We start from the raw sequence: 23,055 nt of genomic DNA on the forward strand, positions 1-23,055 counted from the left end.
GCACTGTAGCTGTAGCCTCTCTGTGCGTTGAATGGTCTCGCACCATTTGCTTCAACACCGCCCGTTCTTTCTTCAGGCGGAGACAGACTTTCGAAGAAGCGTCATGAGGGCCAGGGCAGTTGGCGCACTTCAAGACAGTAGCGCGGCAACTGTCACCGCTATGTGGTTCAGAGCAGCGTTGGCACGCTATGGTGTTATTACAAACACCACTTACATGCCCAATTTTCATGCTCTTCCTACATTGAAGCGGCTTCGGGACGAATGGGCGAACTTGATGTTGAAAGTGGCCAACCTTCACGTGCGATGGAATACAATCGCCCTTTAAAGTGAGCTTGACGCACCTTTGCTTGTCGAGGCGCTGAACCTTGTTGATTAATTTCGATCCTGTTCGTCGCTGGTTTAATGAGTATCGGCAGGTCGGAGTCAGAGATGTTTGCATCGATGTCGTAAATGACACCAGTGGTTGTGCCATTGTTTTCAAGAACAAGAGAGCGGACGGGCATGTCTCCGATCTTCTTGATGGTGGCTAGACTTTCCAGGGCGCTCCGCTCGGTTACATCGATGGCAAGGAGTTTCCTTCGGCTGTTGATCCATGACGTCCTTGATCACCCCCAGTACGCGAGCCTCGAGGAACACCGACGTAGCTTGTCTGTCCAGCAGGTTGAAGTTGTCGGTGGGCATTTCAGGCGCAAACAGGACTGTATCTGCCAATGCACCACGCGTTATGATGACGGTAGATGTACTTGATGAGGACGAGTCCTCACTCTTACGCAGTCTTCTCTTGGCTTTCTTGCTCATCACTGGCACGAACCCGTCGTCCGCCGAAGAGTCCTCGCTTGTTAGCTGAGTACAGCACGGTGGCCTGGCTGCTTGCCTCGCTCGATTGGTAGAAGCGTTTCCTCTGGGCGGCTGTCGCCGACCCACCAGGTTCCAGAGGAGGCCTGACGTCCTCCACTTCCATCGCCGTCAGGAAGAGGGAGTGACGCCTCCCTGATTGTGAGAAAAAACGATAAAACTTCAGAGGCAAAGAGATAGCTTTCTGGTCTGGAGCAGAAAAGAATGAGAAATAGTCCAAGCTTTTGCCCTGAAGATTGCGCCAGATGACTAATGTCTCAGTGCGCCTTTGGCCGTTTTAGAAGTAATTGAATTTAACTGTCTGAATAACCATAATATTAAGCTTTTGTAACGAGCACGTATTCGCTGACTTAGGTTTTATTAGTTTTTGGTCCGTGTTTCCTGCGCTGTTAGGAATCATGTTAGGTCATGTTATTGAGGATACTACAATGTGTAATAATCTTTGTCTTTTAAACACCGGGAAACCAACATTGTTCGCCTAGCTCGAGAAAAGTGTGCTGCATAGATTCATCTTTTAGTTCACCGTATATATTTACAGATTTCAAATGGGATGTCATAAACAACCCACATGGAAGTGATCATCTGCCCGTAATAATCAGCCTAACATCTTCACCCGAAGTAATCCCAACTAAACTACGGCGTCGGAAGCTGAGCATAGCCGACTGGGCACTGTTCTGAGAAAAGGCCAGCCTAAATATAATAATTTTGGACAACCTCAGTGTAGACGAACGTAACGAACTTGTCACAAACTGTACTATTACCGCTGCGCGCCAAGCTATTCCTCAGTCCTCTGTAGTGGTACAAAGATATCACATGCATTGGTACACAAAAATGTCAAGAAGCAAAAAAAAACAATACAGATACTGGAGAATGTTTTCTAGATATCTAATGGCAGAGTATTTTGTAAATTTTAAAAAGGCCAGAGCGGAAGCTAGATATATTCGCCGTAGTGCCGAAAAATCTTCGTGCAAAAATTACTTGTCGATAAACAGCTGAAACACATCAAAACAAATGTAGGAAAAGTTAGAAAGTTAAATGGCTGCTACTCTCCACTCACAGTTCTACTTTTGACAGCTCCCTGCACAAAGACAAATATAGAAGAACAGGCAGACAATTTGGGTGAATATTTTTCTGCAGTTTCCAGTTCATCACACTATACAGACTCATTTGTAAAACACAGCATAGAAGCAAAGACTTCCGCTCCGACAAGTGGCAGCACTAATGAACTTTATTATAACTTAATTACACTTCAAGAAATCCATACTGTGCTTTCCGCTCGTTAACTCACCACCTGGCACAGATTAAATACATTATCAAATCCATCCCTCCGAACCTGCCGTAGAGGCACTATTAAGATCCTTTAACAAAGTTTGGGTATCAGAGAAAATTCCGGAATCCTGAAAAAAAGCTATTATTGTACGTTTCTTAAACCCGAAAAGCCACCAACCTCTCCTAGCAATTATAGACCCATAGCCCTTACCAGTTGCCTTGCCAAATCCCTTGAAAGTATACTGAATCTGTTCTTCAATCGGGTGAACTTCTTGGCAGATCCTTTGAAAGTGTCCTGAATATAATATTAACTTTCGTTCTTCAATCCGACGAACTTCTTGACAGCCATCATTGCAGTTTTTAAAAGGGATACCCCACTACATATCACCTAGTCCGCTTCGAAAATACAGTCAGAGAAGCTTTTGCACAAAAACAACACTGTCTTGCTGTATTTTTCTATTTAGAGAAGGCGTACGGCATAACCTTGAAGTTCGGGATTATTCAGGACTTAGCTGAGCTTGGCACCTGCGGCATAATGTTGAATTGCCTAAAACACTTCTTGTTTAACCGTTCGTTCCATGTCCACCTATAGGCTCAACCCTTTCGAGGAATTTTATTCAGGAGACTGGAGTACCTCAAGGTAGTATTTAAAGCAGAACACGGTTTGTTGTAAAAATGAATTCTACGGGCAAAATAATTCCATAATAATATATCCGGTCTATGTCGACGATATTCATATAGCTTGCACATTCTACAACATTGGCACATCATGCACATCATACACATCATGCACATCATACAACATTGGCACATTCTACAACATTGGCAACATGGGCAGACAGAAATTTTTTCCGTTTTTCCCCGCAGAAATCACTGGCCTTACTTTTTTCACTGAAACGGGGCTTACAAACATATCTTACATTGTACCTAAACGAAACTGCGCTGCCTTTGAAAATTGAACACTTATTCCTAGGCATAACTTTCGGCAAAAACTTACTTTCCTGCCTCACATAAATACGCTTTACAAAGAAAGCACCGCAGTCTTTGACCATGCTGAAGGTCCTTTCACGCAAACACTGGGGTTCCGATCGAGTATGCTTTCCGCAGATGTATCGCTGTGTAGTAGACCATGGTTGCATAGTGTACGTTTCAGCAACGCCATCGCACTTGAAGCCACTCGATCCAGTCCAAAATTTAGGTATACGTCTTTCAACTTGTGCGTACAGGACGTCGCCCATACACAGTCTTTATATTAAAACTAACGAACCATCACTTAAAGACAGAAGAAGCATGCTGGCATAGTTCAATACAGCAAATTGCTGGGGCTGGTTGGTTCATAATGCGCAATGGTGGAACCAGCGAAATGGACGCAGGACAAGAACAAGGAGGCACACACACAACACCGCTGCATTTACAACTGAGTTATTGCGAGGAATTGAGCCCCATTTATATCTACTTTCTGCGCAAGCGCACAAGGGTGAGGTAAACTTTACGATAAGAATTGAAACTCCTTTTCAGTGATTACTATTAAAATGTAGCTTACGCATATCTGTTTATTTTTCCTGATTAAAAACGCTTCCAGCAGCAAGCGCTAACGTCTTGATTTCCCCCGACCGATAACGCTGACCAGGTGAAACCGAGGGGAACAGTGGCAGTCCCTGACATGCAAGGATAAATTGTTTCCCGTGCTCAAGCCCAGAGTTGTTGTGAGCTGCCTTAAACGTTCATTTAGGCAGCTTCACTTTTCCCAATATAGTGGGGGTGGTTTACTTCATCCCATTGTCCTGCAGCAAAATATATAATGGGCAAACCCAGCTTCTCGCCTGCTTACCACCAGCTACACCTTGGATGGTAAGCAGACAGGTGAGCAGTGGCACAAGGCAGGTGCTTTGGCAGGTGCTGTCATCGGCGGTACTTGGGTTGCTTGGGTTGAGTTGCGACCCAGGTTGCCCTTCTCGAGCAGCCTCTGACCATTAAATGGGCTGCCACCTGACACGGTGGGCAGGTTACCCACCACCGGGAGGGCAGGTGAGCAGCCATCCACAAAAGTGGCTTCAAGCAGACACATATTTATTTATTTACAGAATACCTGCGTCACCTCGAAGGGATTATCGCAGGGGAGACAGTTTGAAAACAACGTGTTCTTTTCACAGAAAAAAGCAAAAGCAACAAGAACATTAAGCGAAGTTAACATCGAAATAAAAAAAACAATCAGTGAACGTTATTAAAAACAGAAAGCTTGAACAATAGTAAGACAGGAGTAGATTCTCAGGATTACAGACGACAATAAAAAACGCGATTAACAAACACTGAAACACACTCTTCCGGCAATACGTTCAAGTCTTTCACAGTTTGTGGAAAGAATGATTTAGAAAAACTGTTTGTATTAGATTTGTGTTCGCGCACCTTTTTGGAGTGGTCGTGCCGAGTCGAGACGTAAGTTGGCTCCAAAAGGTAGTTACGGCTGTCAATTCCTGTTTGATTATAGAATATGTGGTGGAATAAATTAAGTCGCAAATTTCTTCTCCTGATGTTTAACGGTTCCCAGCCCAGCAAAAAATTTATCTCAGTGATACTTTGGAAGGGGTTATAATTATTGAATACGAAGCGTGCAGCATGATTTTGGAGTTTTTCTACTACTTCAATCAAACATACCTGATATGGGTCCCAAATAAGCTCCGCCGCCGCGGTGGCGCAGTGGTTATGGCGCTCGGCTGCTGACCCGAAAGACGCGGTTTCGACTACGACCGCAGAGGTCGAATTTCGATGAAGGCGATATTCAAGAGGCCCATGTAATGTGCGATGTCAGTGCACGTTAAAGAACCCAGGCGGTCGAAATTTCCTGAGATCTTCACTGCGGCGTCCCTCATTGCCTGAGTCGCTTTCGGACGTTGAACCCGCACAAATCAAACCAAACCTACTCACAACTCCAACACGGTCAGAACTGAAGCAAATTGTACGAATCATATTTGTTAAACACCTTCTGGTGAAAAAGCATAGCTTTTGTGTTGTTCACATTTACATTTAGTGCATTACAATGACTCCAGCAGGCAAGCAGTAATGGTGTATTATTCACCTTAATGATCATTTTGCCAGGGTCATCTCCACAAACTTAGCGCTGCACTGTCAGGAGCGCTATAATAAAATAAGGACTCTTTGCTGTGTCAACAATGTCATTAATATACAAATTGAATAAGCAGGGTCCTCAGACAATCTTTTGCGGTACTCTGCATGTGGTAGAAAGAATGGTTGAAGAAAATTCATTAACTTTTGCATACTGGGACGATGTGACAAATAAGAACGTATGAGTGCTAGAGCAGTTTCTTGAACTACATACTGCGAGATTTCAGCTAGAAGAACGTTGTGATTTATAGAATCAAATGCTGGGGTGAAGTCAACAAAAACAGCCACTACTAAAGCGCGGTCTTCGAAATTATGCAGAATAAATTCCTTTTTGGGTAGAAGGGCAGTTTCTGTTGAGACGTTCCTCCTAAAGCTGTCAGTGAACCTGCAATAATACTGTCTCTCTCTGAAAAGGCAGACAGGCGCGTACGAATCAAATTTTTAAGGCCCTTGGAAAATAAAGGCAACAGAGAAATCGGTCTGTAAATTGCTATATATGTGTCCTGTCATCATTTTTAAATACCTGAATTACTTTCGCTATTTGCATCTAGGAAGGTAAAATACCAGACGATAGACAGAGATTGAATATATCGACTATGAGTGGAACTAGGGCAACTATGTCACACGTCACACTTTATTGCCTTAAAGACCCCTAGTTTCAGGGTATTACGTAAGGAGTGGGTATAGGTACAAACTAACTTGAGTAGAAATATATTATCTGTTCAATATGGCAGTTATACAGTTTACATGTACAAATTACGTGTACGCTTTACCTATACAAGTAAAACTAAATCCGACGGTCAAGTAATTTATATACAGGGTGTTCCACCTATGACTCAATAATATTTAAAAATCGGCGTTTTGAGTTAGAAGAGTCTTTTTTCTGCATAGCATTGCCAGCGGCGGTGTATTAAATCAAAATACGGCAAAGACGTGCTAACTTTCAGGCTAATATTGAATAGTTAACTTTATAACGTTACTCTTAACCTCCTTAATTATTGAGAGGTGGGCCCAATATACATATCAGTTTTTAGAATTTCGAAAACGCGGCAACCTTCGACGCTGTGGCCCAACAGATTTTGGCTACATTGTGCCAAAATGAACACCCTTTCGAGAAGTTTGCAGGCAAAGCATCCTCTCCAGTGCATGTAACTCGTCGAAATAGCCGAACTTATTGGACCCTACCACCGAGGGTAACCGCGTTTTAGAAATTGTAAAAACTGATTACGGATATTACCTACGGTTGGCTAAACGCTTATCAATAATTATGGAGCCTAACAGTGATAGTTCAAATTTAACTATTCGATATTAGTTAACTAGCGCGCTAGTCAGCACGTCTTGGCTGTACTATGACTGAGGCCCTACACCTCTTACAATGCTATGCTACAAAAAGCGTTCCTCTAGGGCAAAAAAAAATATACTTAAAAATGTGCAAAGCATGGGGTGAAACATGTATACAAACCTTCGTAAGAAAATATAAGCATACAATGAAAACAAAAAGTAAATGGAACTGCTTTGGCACCAGTGCGTAGTGCCGGCGTAATTTATAGTTAGATTTTCAGTCGAAATCTAGAAGAAATGGGAATGGGCAGGGCATCTAATAAGAAAGCAAAATAGCGGATGATCGCTAAGGATAACGGTATAGATTCTATGATAGGATTACAAGTCATGTCGGCGGATGAGATTAAAAAGTTTGTGTGGGGGATAAGTTACCTGGCCGCAGTTTACACCGGGTGAGCTGATTGGAAGGATATAGAACAGGCCTTCGTTCTGCAGTGTTTGCAGTTAGTCGTAGGATAACGACACCCTTTCGACTCCAGAATAAACGTGTGCCTAAAGTATGGTGTCCGCATGTTGCATAAGAACCCATTGCATAAGAACCCATTACATTTTAGGAGTATTTGTGCCCGGTTGGTCCTAACGCTTGCTTTGTAAAAATATTGCTGCATTCAGTGCTTTACAAGCACCCTTTTGTCAACAAACCACTGAAGATCGAAATGGGGTCACCCACACCACCCGCCTTATGCAAGACCACTGCATAGCGCAGTCGCTGCAGTGGCTCAGTAGTTATGGTGCTCGGCTGCTGACCCGAAATACGCGAGTTCGGTCCCGGCCGAACCCGCGTCCCTCATAGCCTGAGTCGCATTGGGACATTAAACCCTCATAAGCTAAATAAACCAAACTTGGCCACTAGGTGGCAGTTCGATGGAAGAACGGCAGATTGGTCGAGTTGGAAATGCTCCATAATATTAAAGCAGCGCTAAGCAACAAGGACGAAGAAAGAAGGTAACACACACACAGGCGCTGATCTTGCAACTAAACTTTATTTGAAGTAAGCAGGTCAATTTATACGTACACAAGAACTACGCACATGCGCATGGTCAAACACAGATGTACTCATTTAAAAATGCAAATAAAAACACACCGCATCAAAGGCTCGTGCAGTTATCGCCGATATGCTATCCCCTGTGCAACAGGCTCATTTCCTTGGAGGTTAGGGATACTGAAGGTGTGCTGTCTCAACAGCTTGTCTTTCTTATGATATGGAAGGCCTCTGCTATCTCTCTTGTGCACCGATCATTGTGCACAAACAGCACTTCCGTGTCGACAAAATACGGTATGCATTTACACGTGAAGCAATGCTTGGCTATGTTAGTCTCTTTTTTTCCCAAGGAATTGGCGTGCTCCATGAGGCGTACATTAATACATCGGCCGGACTGACCTATGTACGTAGAACCACATGACAATGGGATCTGGTAGACAATGCCAGTCCTGCACTGGACATATTGATTGACATGGTTGATGATACACGCTTTCCTCTTTCTATGTCCTTCGATTTTTCTTTGTACTGCGGCCCCTCTTTACTTAGTTTATTAGGGGCTGAAGAAAGAACATTAACTCCGTACTTAGCCCCCACTCTTTTAATCCAGTGCGAGAGTTTGTGAACATATGGCATGACGGTCACCCTCTTCCTTTCATTTTGACAAGACTGCAGATCAGAGGTGCACTCTGAGGACTTCACCGCTTTTAATACTTTATCAGCACTTGACACAGTAACCGAGTCCGGGTATCCTGCTTCCCTGCGCTTGCGCACTTGGGGTAGGAAACTGCTGCTCATTTGATTTGTTTACTGCCATGCTTAAACAACTAGTAACAATTCCAGCTTTTACCAGTTTTGAACGGAACGACTTATAGTTCAGAAGGGGCTTCTCGCTTCGGTGGGAATATTGCCAACACACGTGGTCTGGTTCAAAAGTGGGTGCTAAGTACGGAGTTAATGTTTTTTTCTCAGGCCCCAATAAACTAAGTAAAGTATGAAAAAATCTTGTAGGCATAAGACCACGCACAGTTTTTCATGCCAGGTTGAAAGGCGTGTTGCTACAGGATACCCGCTTCACAAGTTAACTTCGGTGGCGGAGGGAATGCTGAAGAAGTTGAAACTTGGCGCTACTGCCAACCAAGTCAGCCGAGGAAAAAACGTATCCGTAATTCCTGACATTCATGTTTTATCGCACAATTTGAAAAGAATAGGAAAACGAGCTGGAGTAGATGTTGTGTTTTCAGCCCCTGTAAAATTGAGGACCTTATGTGCGCGTGTAAATCGGCCAAACAAAAGACGTCGGGATGTTCCTGTGTGCACGAAGAAGCATGAGAAGAAATATGTTCAGTGCCAAGCCAACTTGGCATATTCAATTCCACTGTCTTGTGGTCGGTCGTACGTTGGCCAAACTGGTCGGTGTTTAAATGAAAGAGTTAAGGAGCACAAAAATAATGTGAAGAATGCCGTCCGCAATATCGGGATTCACTGTCGTGATTTCTCATGCCGCCCAATGTTCAAGAGCAGTAAAATTGGAGCAAAAAGCAAAGACCAGCTCACCAGGGAGATAATGGAATCATCAAAAATCATGAGGATAGGTACGCAATGCTTAAGCACCCCTTCCGTTGCTATCTCGGAAAAAGAACACGGATACCTAATGTCATAGATTACGTGCTTCGGCAAAGCTTTCGCACAATCACAATGATTAAGCTGTGGAAAGATATTTTTTCTTGTTTTGCTCTGTTTTTCCGTTATTCTGCGATACCAGCGTGTATTTAACCACTGCATGGTGCTCTGAATAAGACTATTCCGTTGTTAGTTCAGCGCTGTGTTTTGTCCCTTTCTGTTTGGCTTCGAGCCGTTGCGCTGGTTTACAAGAACCAAGATCCTGTGTTGCACCTTAGGAAAGGATCACGATGTCGAACTGTGCATTCGTGCACTTTTTCGCCTCTACCGTTCACTCCCCTGCAGAGTCTAGAGAGGCGGTGGGGAGCTGAAAAAGCTTCTACTCCTTCTTTTCTGCCCATCCTTTCAAGCTTGTGATAAACCTGTTGTACGTAAGGAATGACGGCGAGTTTCTTATTGCGTTCCCTTGCATGGGACAGGGGGGGGGGATTGTACACTGCATTTTGTTTAACATTTTTTCAGCCACCGAGACAAGAGGCAACGGCGGGTATCTGGATTACGCAATCTCTGCACCTGGTTTTAAAACCTGGTTTCCTGACAGTGCTCACAGGATTTGGTGAGCGCGTTGTCAAATGCAGACTGGACCATGTTTCGCTTGACGAATTTCGAATGGAAGGAGTCGTATGGCGGAACAGTCATATTGCTCCTGGCTGGAAAATTCAGCAGACATGTTGCGGCGAGAAAAGAAGCTGTAACTCGAGAAAGCGGACGGAGCCATTTTCTGGTACCTTGTGCGTGAAAACCAAGCAAGACGCAGTTTCACAAAAAGGCCTACATCTTGCGAACTTCAGGCAGAAAGGCATCATTTTGACAGTCTAGGAATATGAGGTAATCGTCAGCATAACTAAACATTTTTAGAACTGGCAAATTTTTGAGTTTTTCATTTAACACACTGTCTTGCATAGGCAGGTACACATCACTCAGAATGGGGGCGATACAGGACCCTATGCAAATACCTTGGCTTTGGATAAACAAAGACCCATTCCAATCGGTGTAGGTGGATTTGAGCTCTTTAGAAAAGAGTTCTAAAAATCCACGGACAGAAAAACCGCAAGCATTTTGAAAAGCAACATCACCGTGATGGTCAATACAATCACTTACACACCGTATGAGATCATCGTGAGGAATCGAATAATAAAGGTCGTTCACATCTATAGAGAACCCAAGGAAGGCCTTCCCAGTACCTTCGGGAGCTTTTAAGAAGCCTTGTGCGCGAGGAACTGGCGAAACTTCGCTTTGAAGCTCCACAGGCCAGCGTCGTGACGAGGTCCGTGATGAAATCCGACGAGTTGTGCAGCCACCCCCAGGTCCACGCCCGGCGCCCTACGTTATGACGTACAGCGACTCACTACGAAGTCCTGGACCAACGATTCGAGCCCTTTCCCCCGTCGCTCCTATGCTATCTCTGCAGTACACAATCGCAGCAGTACCCTCCGTGCCAAAAGAATCCAGGCCTACCATGAGCAAAGCGCACGTGTGGCGCACGCCAGACAGTCGGCCGCTCTGTTACCACTGCGGGGAGCCCGGCCGCATCCTCCGCCACTGCCCCTACCGCAGAAAGGGTTTAAGGGGTGAACGACCACGGCATATTGAGCAGTACCTGGCTTATAACGTGCAGTCCTCGACCTCGCAGCGACGTCAGTCCCGACCGCCATCCCCAAAGCGGTTCTCTTCGCCCGGCCGCCCGTCGTCCTCTGGTCAGTTCAGAGGTACCTCCCCACGTCGGGAAAACTGAAGACGGTGTCCTGCGGGGGTAGGGCTGCCGCTACTGGACCGAGTCAAGAGCCTCCACTCGAAGATTCGCCACGACGCTCCGACCGACGACGACCTGACCCGACGACCTCGACGACGCGCTGCGACCGACTAGTTTCCGCCGAAATTCCGGTAACTGACGACAACCACGGCGTTACCGCACTCGAGGATACCGACGCCGGTTTTTTTGTATTGAGCAGTCGGTTAGCCACGACCCCGAGGAAGGTTCTGACACCTTGGTCTGGACAGCAGATCCGGACAGTTGGTGGTCATATGGCAACACCGATCGCTGTCTGCACTTCGCAAATCCAGATACGCGGTGTTACTTTCCATGGTTGCTTTGCTGTGTTACCCGAGTGCTTCAAGGACCTCATACTTGGTTTGGACTTCCTTCAGAAGTACCGTGCCGCTATCAAACCTCAGGAGCTAATCGTATCGTTCTCCACCCAAGGCCCTGTCGACAACGATACCGAGCCACGCAGGGCTAAGTTATGCGTCTGTAACGACCACGTTTTGATCCCGTCAAGAGCCAGCATGTTTGTTACCGTAGAGTGCAATAACAGCCACAGGACTCGTGGCATCGCTGAAACAAACATGTCGCTGCTCCTGGGCGGCAAGTCTGTGTAGCTCGCGGAATTACTGAATTGAACAGTCGGTGAACCGAACTTTTGGTGTCCAGTTTTGGTTGCCAACCTGAGTGTTTGCCTGGCAAAACATCTGTTGCGTATTTAGAGGAACTTAGCGAATTCGCGGGACAGTACGCGTTGTCCGAAATCCCGGCATCAGTGGAGGCACCGACCACTCCCATATGGATGGTTTAGCCCTGGTTAAAGCTGGAGTGACGCGATAGCTACAGCTGGCCGAGTGGAACTTGGTCACGTGATCAACCACGTAACGAACCACGTGATCAGCCTTGGCGCCGCGCCTCCGGCGCGCCTCCGACAAAATACCATATACACACTTATGTGCAGCGGCTCAACTTCAAATATCTTGAAGTTTCTCGAATATTAATTTTGGACCGGTTTAGGGACCTAACAAAGAAGTGCAGCCTTCTGGTAATATAAAATGCTACAACCTGGTCTGTAAATGATTGTGCATGGCTGCCACACCCTTTTCTGTCATGCTGATTTCTCTTAATGAGAGCAAGAATATCCACCACGCTCTCATGATGCAGCTCTTGTGTGCTGAATGTGGTGGTGAAAAGGTTTTCCAACCTTCGAATAAACCTGAAAAGCCATCCGGTTGGGTACAGCAAACCACCATTATCACGCAGTCTGTGTATTGAGCTGCATCAAGACGACCTACATCTTCCTGAGTAAGAAGCAATCTTTGACATTCATCACACTCTAACTTCGGCAGAAACTTTCTGGCCACATAACCACAAATATGAAAAATGAGCCGCTCGTCGCTTCTTGCAGACACACATGAAGTATGGTCTAGTACAGGTAGTACCTGCTCTTGATGTGTGCTGGGAATGTCATGATCATTGAGAATGCTCTCGATCATACCAGTCTTGCCTCCCTTCAAGCTATCAGTCATGTCTGGTTCATGAAGGGCTGTGAGAACACCAGGCTCAGCATTTCCATTACTAACTGATCTGGCAAGTCCGTAAGAACTTAGACAGGATACAGTAATTACGAACTGTTGCGATGTTGGGTGGGTATTGCAGCCTGCCTCACTATACCAAACAGATTTTCGATTGGGTCCTGACTCAGCTTTGAAGTCATCAGGTACTTGAACTTTACATTCGTTGTCAGATAAGTCAGCAAAGAGAGAGTGCTTGCGACCGTTACTCTGAGGCCAACTGCAGTAAAAGCAGATAGGAAGCTGCTTCGACCCCCTACATGGAGCTCCCATTCGGTGATGTAGGTCAAAAACGAGAGCAGCTTCTCTTCTGAAGACGAATCTGGCCGCAGGGCTTGGCTGGGGTATCTGGATGTCATTATTTCGATGACGTCTCGGATCATCCGGCGACAATACAGCACAAAGAAAGCATTTACTTTCTTATATCCACTTTATAGGCAAATAAACAGCGATGAGATGGTTGCACTTAGAAAAAGTTGCGAGCTTAAACTTACCCAATGAAGACGAGCACTGGATGAATGCTTCCACAGTAGCTTTCAAGCTCCGTCTCATAGAGTCGAAGGCCACTCAGAACCTTGTCACTGAACAGTTGGAATGCGTAGGCTACTCTCATTTTCTCGAAATTATTCGGGTTGGTATGGCGACTTGTTATTCCCGCATGGCTTGGAGAGTGACATTGGAGCTGTCAAGTTCTAGTGCCTTACACAGTGTACATAGGGACACCTGTAGCAGAAACATACAGACAAAATAGTCAATGGTTTTACCTTACACTAATACAACCCTATGCATGTAAAGATGAGCTGCTAGCAAAAGGTGAAAAGCAATGAAGAAGTTGAGCTATGTTACCTCGCCTGCTGGTGTGTTGAAACTACTCTTCATGAGGCCATTCCTCAGACACTTGATGAGGTGTGGAAAGTCAGACACAAAATGAAGTGAGTGGCTTGCGTCAACTGGATGCTGCACTTTGCGCTTTGTGGATGAAGTAGATGCTCGAATGCCCATCAATGACCACATCTTTCTATTCCAGGTCGCCGCATCACTTGTGATGAAGTCGACAAATAATCCTGCATTTTCTGCCAGGATAACTGCTTCTGTAATAATTTTTGCAAGCAAGCTGCCTTTTACATTACCAAGAGTGGCAAATACAGCCAGGATCTGTGTCCACTTCCCAACAAATGGCACAAAACGAATGGCCATCCCATGGTCACATACAACGTGCTTGTCAGTTCTTGGTGTAAAATGGCCTAGATCAACAAATCCTTCAATCAGAGCATCGGATGTAACTGCAAGGTTTTCTGAAAGTTTCATCTCATCAACAAGCAATCCACCATTCGTTTTAAAAGGATCCATCGTGCTTGTTTTTTCCTTGAGTATTCTGAAAATTTTGGTATTAAAACCAAATCCAGTCCTATAAGATTTTAGGTAATTGGACAATGTTGTTCTTGTTGGGAGAGCAAGAATATTTTGCTTCCGCATATGCTCATAAAGTTTGGGGCCTTTCATTTTCATAATAATGCATTCTAAGACCCAGCTCTTCGTATAGCTCATTCCCTGCATGCCTTTACGTTTAGCTGCTGAAAACATGTGAATAGCAGCCTCTTTCAGTTTTGATGACAGCGTTTAAAGTTTGTTCTCGAGGGCTTCTTCACTGATTTTGAGTTTTCAGTTTTCATCTTGGAAACCATCTGTTGAAGGGTGCTCACATGTGAGCCTAGACGCTTTGTCCTTTCCCGGGCAATCTTCAAGTGCTTTGAAATATTCCTCTTCAGAGGCTTTCTAGCCTTGAGCCCGCACTTTCTTGACTGTAGGCTTTTTCTTAGATAGCGGCATGGCACACAGGTGGCACCTAAAACACAAAGAAGAAATGAGAAGGGGCTAGTCATTCTCTGTTTCAGAACAGTTACGCACCATCTGTTACAATGTTCCAATACTCAAAAAATAAAAAGACACTGGAGACAAAGCCACAAGCCAAAATTTTATGTCTGCTTGTGGAATTCGAACATAATTTTACAATCCAAACATACACAATCCAAACAAACTTTAATAAAGAAAATCGCAGGAAACATAGTTGAATTCAAATGGACAGTTCCCTGCGAGTGCCGTAAACAGCTTGTGAGAGTTGTGGGGTTTTATTTGGGGAGATAAGTACGTTCTCCCCACTCAATCGCGGCTGACACGGTTCAAAGCCGCCCGGACCCCACCCCGTGATCGCGTACGCTACCGAGCGCACGGCAACCACGGCGGGCCTTGCTCTTAGGGAACAAAAGAACGACACATTGGTGGACACAAACAGGCATTTATTGCTACAGAAACAATAACGCCAGCTAGCAACAAGGTACGCTAATGAATCGAGGTCGTCCGACTCACCAGCAAGGTTCCGAGCGAATGTTCGCCCACGCTAGGGCAAGGGATGCTCCGAAGGCCGGACGGGACGAGTACGGGAGCCTGTCTCCCCGTCGCTTACTCGCCCCGCCGGGGAAGAGCGGAACCGCGAGCGACACGTCCGCCCGCGCCGACGATCCCAGCCCAAGCCCCCCATGCCCCCTCTCCCGCGCGCGGGCTTTGGCAGTCTCCCGCGCATAGGGTGCCTCGATGTGCGCGCCCCCGTTCAGGGTGAGGACATCTGCGTCGTCTGCTACGGCGGCCGCCATTCTCGTTCCCGCGGCATGCAGGTTTCGTTATCGTAGGGGAAGGGCTGCTCGCTTCTCACTTGCCGCGGGCGCTCAACATAAGAAAAATAAGGAGTCTTGTTGTGCACTTTTGTTTTACATGGGAATAGAATACTAAATTTTGTTGGAGAGCCTTCTGGTTTTAAAAACGGGACAAGCAGCCAACAACATGGTGTCGACAGTAACAAGGAAAGTGGGTATGCAAGATATGCGCCAATTATGTCAGTGAAGCTTCTCTAGAATCTATCGCTTTAGTTCAAAACCTATCTCTTATGCACTGCGCCCGTTGGTGTGTCGAAACAGCACTCAACTCCAACATAAATTTGCGTCGTCAGCTAGCTTACTCGCGTCAAGCGACCATCCTCCCAGAGAAGCAGAGGGAAAAAAATATCCTGAAAACATTTATTTACCGAGTTTTGCGATAGATTACGATGAAGGGAACCATTACTAAGCAGAGGAGCATGCAATAAAAAGTTTTGAGCCGCTTTTAAGATGAGTTAAATCTCGATGACGGTTATGTCAAGGCATATTCTGCATACCACCGCGGGTATGCATACCACCGCGGGTACCCATTGGTGCTGTCCTTCCTACGCATGTTTGATCTCCGGGCGAACAAAACTTGAAAAATTCCGCAAAACCACTGCGTGGAGGGGAGTTTGAAAATTTATTATATAGCACACCTCCCTCAATGAAAGTATTTAATTCTGCTCACTTCTTTTGTAGTTAATTTCAAACTACCAAGTTTAATATAATTGCTGAAACGCAACGGTTGATTTCTATCCAAGCTTGCTTGGCGTTCTTTTTTAAGTTTTTAGCTATAAATGTCCCAATACAAGTGAGTGCAATGGATGTTAAGAAAACTGAGCAGATGCGGTCAATGACACAGCGTCTTGGTTTAGCACGTTTTGAAGAAACAAAGATTATCAGCAACGGTAATAAAATATAAGCACTCACCTGTTCGTCTGGGTGTACCTGTATGAACACATAAACTGTTACCCAAGCAAACATGAAATCATTTAATGAGTGGTCATGAAAACAAAATAAAGTTACAAATATTTCTGTTAATGGGAACGTGAACATTATTGGCTTTTTTCAAAGAAGACATCTGTGTAAAATAGATTACAGACCAGTTGTGAATGCATATATACATAATAATAATAATACTTTATTGCTCCAAATGTTTAAAAAAGTAAAATATCCGGCCTGCCAAAGCCTCATAGGGCTTGGGTGGCAGAGCCCGACAGGCAGCGGAACCGCGCAAACATACACACAGGCATAAACGCGCATTAAAAATTACAGAATATCAAATTAGTACAGAGGCAAAATAAAAATAGACAGGAAAACCAAAATGGAGTGAAAATACCTCGGATCAGTGCAAAAAATACAGCAACCAATGAAATCAAGATTTACTTGACAGGTGGTAAATAAAGCATGTGTACAACGTCGTAAACCCACTAATTAGTGTATCGCAGCATCTTTTTTAGTTTATATTTAGTTTTTGCCCGGCGAACACTTGGAGGTAACCTGTTAAGGCCTAAGTCACAGCCAATATTTTTTAACAAAGATCGTAGGAGAGAGTTGATCTTATACTTCCAGCAAACTGCACAGTGACCATAAATTGTTATGCAATAACGCAGTACGCTATAACCAACAGCGTTTACAATAACTTTGCGCATTGCAAGCGTCATGTAGTACCTAATGTTGTAAAGCACACAGGAGACAGTTCTGATCTTTTTACAAACGTGGGATAAGTGATCATTCCATGAAAGAGCACAGTCGAAGTGTACTCCTAGGTACTTTAGTGTAGTTTACTGACGTTGAGAACAATCAGATCCGTGCAAGAACAGCTGATGGTTAAAATCTACCTTCTTCATTGGGCTGTGAAAGCATATAAGTTGAGTCTTAGAGCTGTTAACTTCGATTAGGTTGAGAGATGCAGAATTCTGGCTTCGAAGCTAAACTTTCGCAGAACTTCATATTCCGGCTTTGTTACGCAAGGCTGACTCCAGCACAAGTTTTGCTTCCGTGGCCACTAGAATGAGGGCTCGGAATTTGGCGAAGATGAATTCGGAGCCTCACTCTGGCATACGCATCAGTCAGCATTTTTCTTATTCGCTCTTTGTGAGCCATGCAAGTCTTCACAGAGGGCTTGTCTATCTCTTCAAGATATGCTATCAAAGAACGAAGTGGCGACTTCATGGTGAAAAATGTGTCGGTACACCATGAATTGATGGCGGTAAAGTGCTCTTCATAGTTTTTCATTGTTTTCATTACATATCTGCTGGGATATATGAGGTTTTGTCCATCCCTGACGTATTCCTTGAGTGCAGCGAGGGAAGCATACTCATCGTCAGGGTTGCCAAGGAGAGCAGCCTTGCACTGCGCACAGGTTATGAATTTTAGGATTCCTTTCAAAATAAACCGCCAAGGTAAAACAGGATACGGCACTCGGTTGACGTGAGCTCTTCAATTAACAGGATTTCCGAATCATTGATTTCGTCGAGTTCGTTTTCTGTACCTTCCTTCTTGGCGTGTGCAAGCAGATCGACAAGGTAGTCACGGTCGTCAAGTTCGTAATTTGTCGACCTGGGAGTGTGAAGAAAGTGGCTGACGCTGATGAGTCAGTGCACACTTCAAGTCGTACGCAGTGGGCACTGGCTTCATGAGCCGCACCACAGAAAAAAGGTTTTCTAGGCAGTCTTGCAACAGTCTGCTCGTCAGAACGAATTCCTACCTTTCACTGCCAAGAAGCACTTCTTGAAGGCGAAGGACCACCGTTGTTGCAATTAGGACCCCTGCTTGCGATGGCTTCCACTGAGATCCAGTGCAGGCAGCAGCGACGTGCCCCGTGCGCACTGTGTTAACAGTTGTACGCTCTTGTCACAGGCACAAACCGCTTGGCTGCACTCAGCGCCCGCACCGGACCAAGTCAGCTCTCCACGCCGGACTTCAGATTGTTACGCCGGATTTTCCGCAAGTTGTACCAGGAGGCGTGACCGTCAGCTGCGCAGAACTACTGCGCTGCCCTACGCCAGTGCCAGGAGCTACAAAAGGAGCCACATCAGCGCAGCTAGCCTCACTTGGCAGCAGCGACGTGCCCCGTGCGCACTGTGTTAACAGTTGTACGCTCTTCTCACAGGCACAAACCGCTTGGCTGCACTCAGCGCCCGCACCGCACCAAGCCAGCTCTCCACGCCGGACTTCAGATTGTTACGCCGGATTTTCCGCAAGTTGTACCAGGAGGCGTGACCGTCAGCTGCGCAGAACTACTGCGCTGCCCTACGCCAGTGCCAGGAGCTACAAAAGGAGCCACATCAGCGCAGCTAGCCTCACTTGGCAGCAGCGACGTGCCCCGTGCGCACTGTGTTAACAGTTGTACGCTCTTGTCACAGGTTAGTGTTATCGCCGTATCGATTCCTTGACTTATCTTCTGTATTGTGTGTCGTCACTGCTGCCTGATTTTGGACTTGTGCTTGTGTGTTGTCTCAAGCTGCAGTGCTTTATTATCTTGTTGCACCCGAAAGGCTGCTTGCTTTCAAATGTCTAAAGAGTTAAATAAGCTGAAGGAAGAAATGAGGGCTGAATTAGTTAAACTTAAAGACGAAGTAAAACTTGAACTGAAGGCCTTTCGAGAGGCTATGGAAAGAGATTTGCGAAACGAAATTCGTGAGCTAAAAACCGAGCAAAAAAGCTTGACCGAGAGCCTTGAGTTCGCGCATGGGACAATAGAGGACATCAAAAAACAACTGGATGATGAGGTTTCCAAAAACGTGCAACTATCAACTGATAATGAGGCGCTGTGTGCCAGATGCGCATCTCTCGAAAGTAAATTGCAAAATGCAGAAAGCAGGCTTACTCATGCTGAACAATATTCAAGGAAGTGTAACATTGAAATACAAGGAATAGCAGAGACTGAAGGCGAATCCCTGAGTGACATTCTCTCTAAAATTGGCAACACCATCTCAGAACCGATAGAAGAAGCTGACATTGAAGTCTGCCATCGCGTGCCGACGCGAACTGCTGGGAAATCGCACATCCTCGTCCAATTCAAATCCCGCAGGAAGCGATACATTGTCCTGACGAAGGCGAAAAAAACACGGCTTACAAGCAAAGACATCGGCCTAGACAAATCAGATGCAATATATGTTAATGAGCACCTCTGTCCCGCATTGAAGAAACTACTTGCAATGGCTGTGAAAAAAAATATGAGTGTAACTGGAAATCGGTGTGGTCCTACAACGGGAAAATCTTTGCCAAGCAGGCAGATAACACGCCCGCTGTGCATGTGACAGGTGAGGACGTTGTCGACAAGATTTTTTCTACTCAAGCGGGCAACACAGCTCGTGATGCCGATAACGTGTGATTGCCGACATCGTGCTCATCTGGCTATCTGCTTCGTGTTTTCAAGCATTGAAAGATGGATTATCAGGAGCTTACTCTGCCATCTGATGTGAAGTCTGATTATTTATCATGCGAATCAGTTATGCATATCAATGCACGTTCAGTGAACCGTAAAGAAGATGACATTGTCCTTTTATTACAGCAATTTTGCTCTCAATTTTCTGTCCTAATGCTGTCGGAAACTTGGTATACAAACAGCAGCAAAATGTTGGAACTAGATGGTTACAATAACTTCTTTCTTAATCGTAAAAACAGCAGGGGTGGTGGTGTCGCAATTCTAGTTGCAAAGCACAAGAAGTGTGAAATTTTGCCGGAATTCAGTAAGACCACTGTGGATTATGAAATCTTAACGCTGAAAAATAAACAAGAAATAATTTCTGTCTTGTATCGTCCACCAACTGGGAATGTTCCACGCTTCTTAGAATTTTATGAAGACTTCTTGGAATTTATTTGTAAAAACAACCTTAGGCTCATCAGTGGTGGTGATTTTAACATAAACATGTTAGAGGAAAATAACTGTGTTCGTGACTTTAGCACAAAACTGGTTTCATCTGGTTTCATAAATTTGATTAAAACACCAACTCGAATTACATGTTCTACATCATCCATGCTAGATCTCATTGTTACGAATCTTGACACTGAAATTTACAATGCAGGCACAGTTGCCTGCGACGTTAGTGATCACTGTCCTACTTTCTTAACATATCGCATTGATTCACTGGACAGGAATGTGAAAAGGGAAACATTTTTTGTTCAGCGCATTACCGAAGGAAAGCTAATCTCGTTCAAGAATGAAATCATGAACCAAGATTGGTCTGCCGTGCTAAAAAATGTGGATGCGAATGACGCGTATAACGAATTCATAAATCGTTTTGTGTGCATCTATGCTAAACATTTCCCTTTGCAAACTATCGTGCCAACAAAAAAGATTAAGAAACCATGGGTCACTCGAGAACACTTACAAATGATCAAAAATAAAAATCGTCACTTTCATTCTTTCTTGCGTGCACGTTCAAAAGAAACTCTAAAGGAGTTTAAAATATTGCGGAATAAGCTAAACGCTGAGCTTCGGAGAGCCAAATCTTTATACTATGAGCAGTTATTTGCAGACTGCGCTCGACAACGCCCGGATGCTGCATGGAAAGCAATAAACACTGTTTTGGGTCGTAAAAGTAAAAGTTCCCTTCCGGATGTTTTAACACATGAAGGTGGTGAATTGAGCGGTAAAGCGCTTGCGGATTACCTTAACAATCATTTTGTGAGTATTGCAAATCCTTGTGACTATCCTCCAGATACAACTGGAATCTCCACTAGTACAATGAAAACAATATACCTTCAGCCTACTGATGAGCAGGAGATTTATAACACTTTCATGTTGCTCCGATACAGTAAGGCGCTTGATATTGAAAACATTCAAATCATGCCGATAAAGTATGTATTGACCTTACTTACATCCGTACTTGCTTACATATTTAATTTAATACTGGATTCGGGCGTCTTTCCTGAAAAAATGAAATGTGCCAGGGTTTCTGTAATCTTCAAGGGCGGCGACCCAAGCTTGGCAACAAACTATCGCCCAATTTCAGTCCTCCCTGTATTTTCTAAGGCACTAGAAAAAATCATTTTTGCTCGTATAACTAACTTCTTTAACAAATAAAACATAATAACAAATGCACAGTTCGGTTTTAGGAAGGACAGATCGACGGAAACTGCTTTACTAACATTAAAAGAAAATATTTTACGAAACATAGAAAGTAATTTGTTCTCGTTGGCTGTTTTTATAGATTTCAGCAAGGCTTTTGACTGTCTGGACCATAACATTCTTCTATCCAAAATACAAGCTTACGGGATCCGCGGCACGTGTCTAGCTTTGCTGAAGTGCTACCTCAGCAACAGGTTTCAGAGAGTGTTTGTCAAAAACTGCAGCTCATCCCTTTTTCCGATAAAGAGTGGCGTACCCCAGGGAAGTGTGTTAGGTCCGCTGTTGTTCAATACATACGTTAATGACTTGGTGAATATTGATAATACAGTAAAACTAGTGATATATGCTGATGATAGTACTATTCTTATTTCTGGCCCAAATGCTGATGGTTTAATCATGCAATGTAATGAATTTTTAGCTAAGCTATCCACATGGTCCAAGTTAAACAGACTTCAAATCAATTGCACTAAAACTAAAGCTATTATATTCCGCGCTAAAAACAAATTAGTTGAAATAAATCACACTATAACCTATGAGCACCAAGAAATTGAAATCGTTGACAACCATAAAATATTAGGTGTACATTTTTCCTCACATCTAACCTGGGATGCTCACATTGATCACCTTCGTAAAAAACTTTCCTCGATTACAGGAGTTATATCGCGCTGTCGTACTGTACTTCCACCCAAGATAAAACTTCTAGTATATCATGCTTTGTTTAACTCTCATTTAAGATACTGCAGTCTAGTTTGGTGCACAACCACAAAAACCAATTTAAATAAACTCCTGGTTTTACAGAAAAAAATCATCCGTTACATAGCAAATATTGAGCCCATGGAAACTACAAAGGGTGCATTTGAATCATTCAATATCATAAGTGTAGACAAGTTGTATAAATTTCGCCTATTACAGTCAATCTACTTTTCCTCCCCTGAAGTTACTAACCTTCTAAAGTCCTTGGCATCCTTAGAGCGACGAAATATTAGCGTGCAAACAAGAAATGTTGATGCGTGGGCAGTTCCTCATTTTCGTACATTTTATAAATATCAGTCACTTACCCATAACCTCCCTACAATACTAAACAAATATAAACACACAGTGGGCTTGAACAAAAAACAATTACATTCCTGTTTTGTGCAGTTGTGATCTATTAATTTTTGTTTGATGTTTCCGCGTATGTGCTTTTCAGTTGTTTTATTTTGGTTTCAGTTCATTACTGGTAGCTTTATGTGATTGACATCATTATTACCTGTCACAGTAACTGTTTTATTATTTCCCTCTTACTGTCTACCTATGTACTATTCATCTATTATGTTTCTATTCTTTACGCTGCTGCTTTGATCGTGTCTCTTGCCATACGCAGTGTGTCCAAGGCTGCATGATATTTAGTCATGTTCCTGCGGCTTAGCGCCATGGTGGAATGACGCGATGACATAAGGGCGTACCACCTAGAAACGAGGTCCATAAACCACGCTGTTGTTTCGGCCTCTGGCTCAATCAGTCCGTCTTTTATTAGGAACCTAATAGCTGGCGGGGCTTCGCGGAAAAGCTGGACAGCGACTCCAACTTTCATCTTTGTGAAGTGTCCACCACTAATGTGGATTTCTGATAAATTTGGTGCTACCTTAAGTTCATTGGCAGCGTCATAGTCCAAGACGGCCTGTACATGCTCTAGTTTCACCTTCGAGGAAGTCAGT

This window comes from Amblyomma americanum, chromosome 11 (genome assembly GCF_052857255.1).
Source record: "Amblyomma americanum isolate KBUSLIRL-KWMA chromosome 11, ASM5285725v1, whole genome shotgun sequence".
NCBI lineage: Eukaryota > Metazoa > Arthropoda > Arachnida > Ixodida > Ixodidae > Amblyomma > Amblyomma americanum.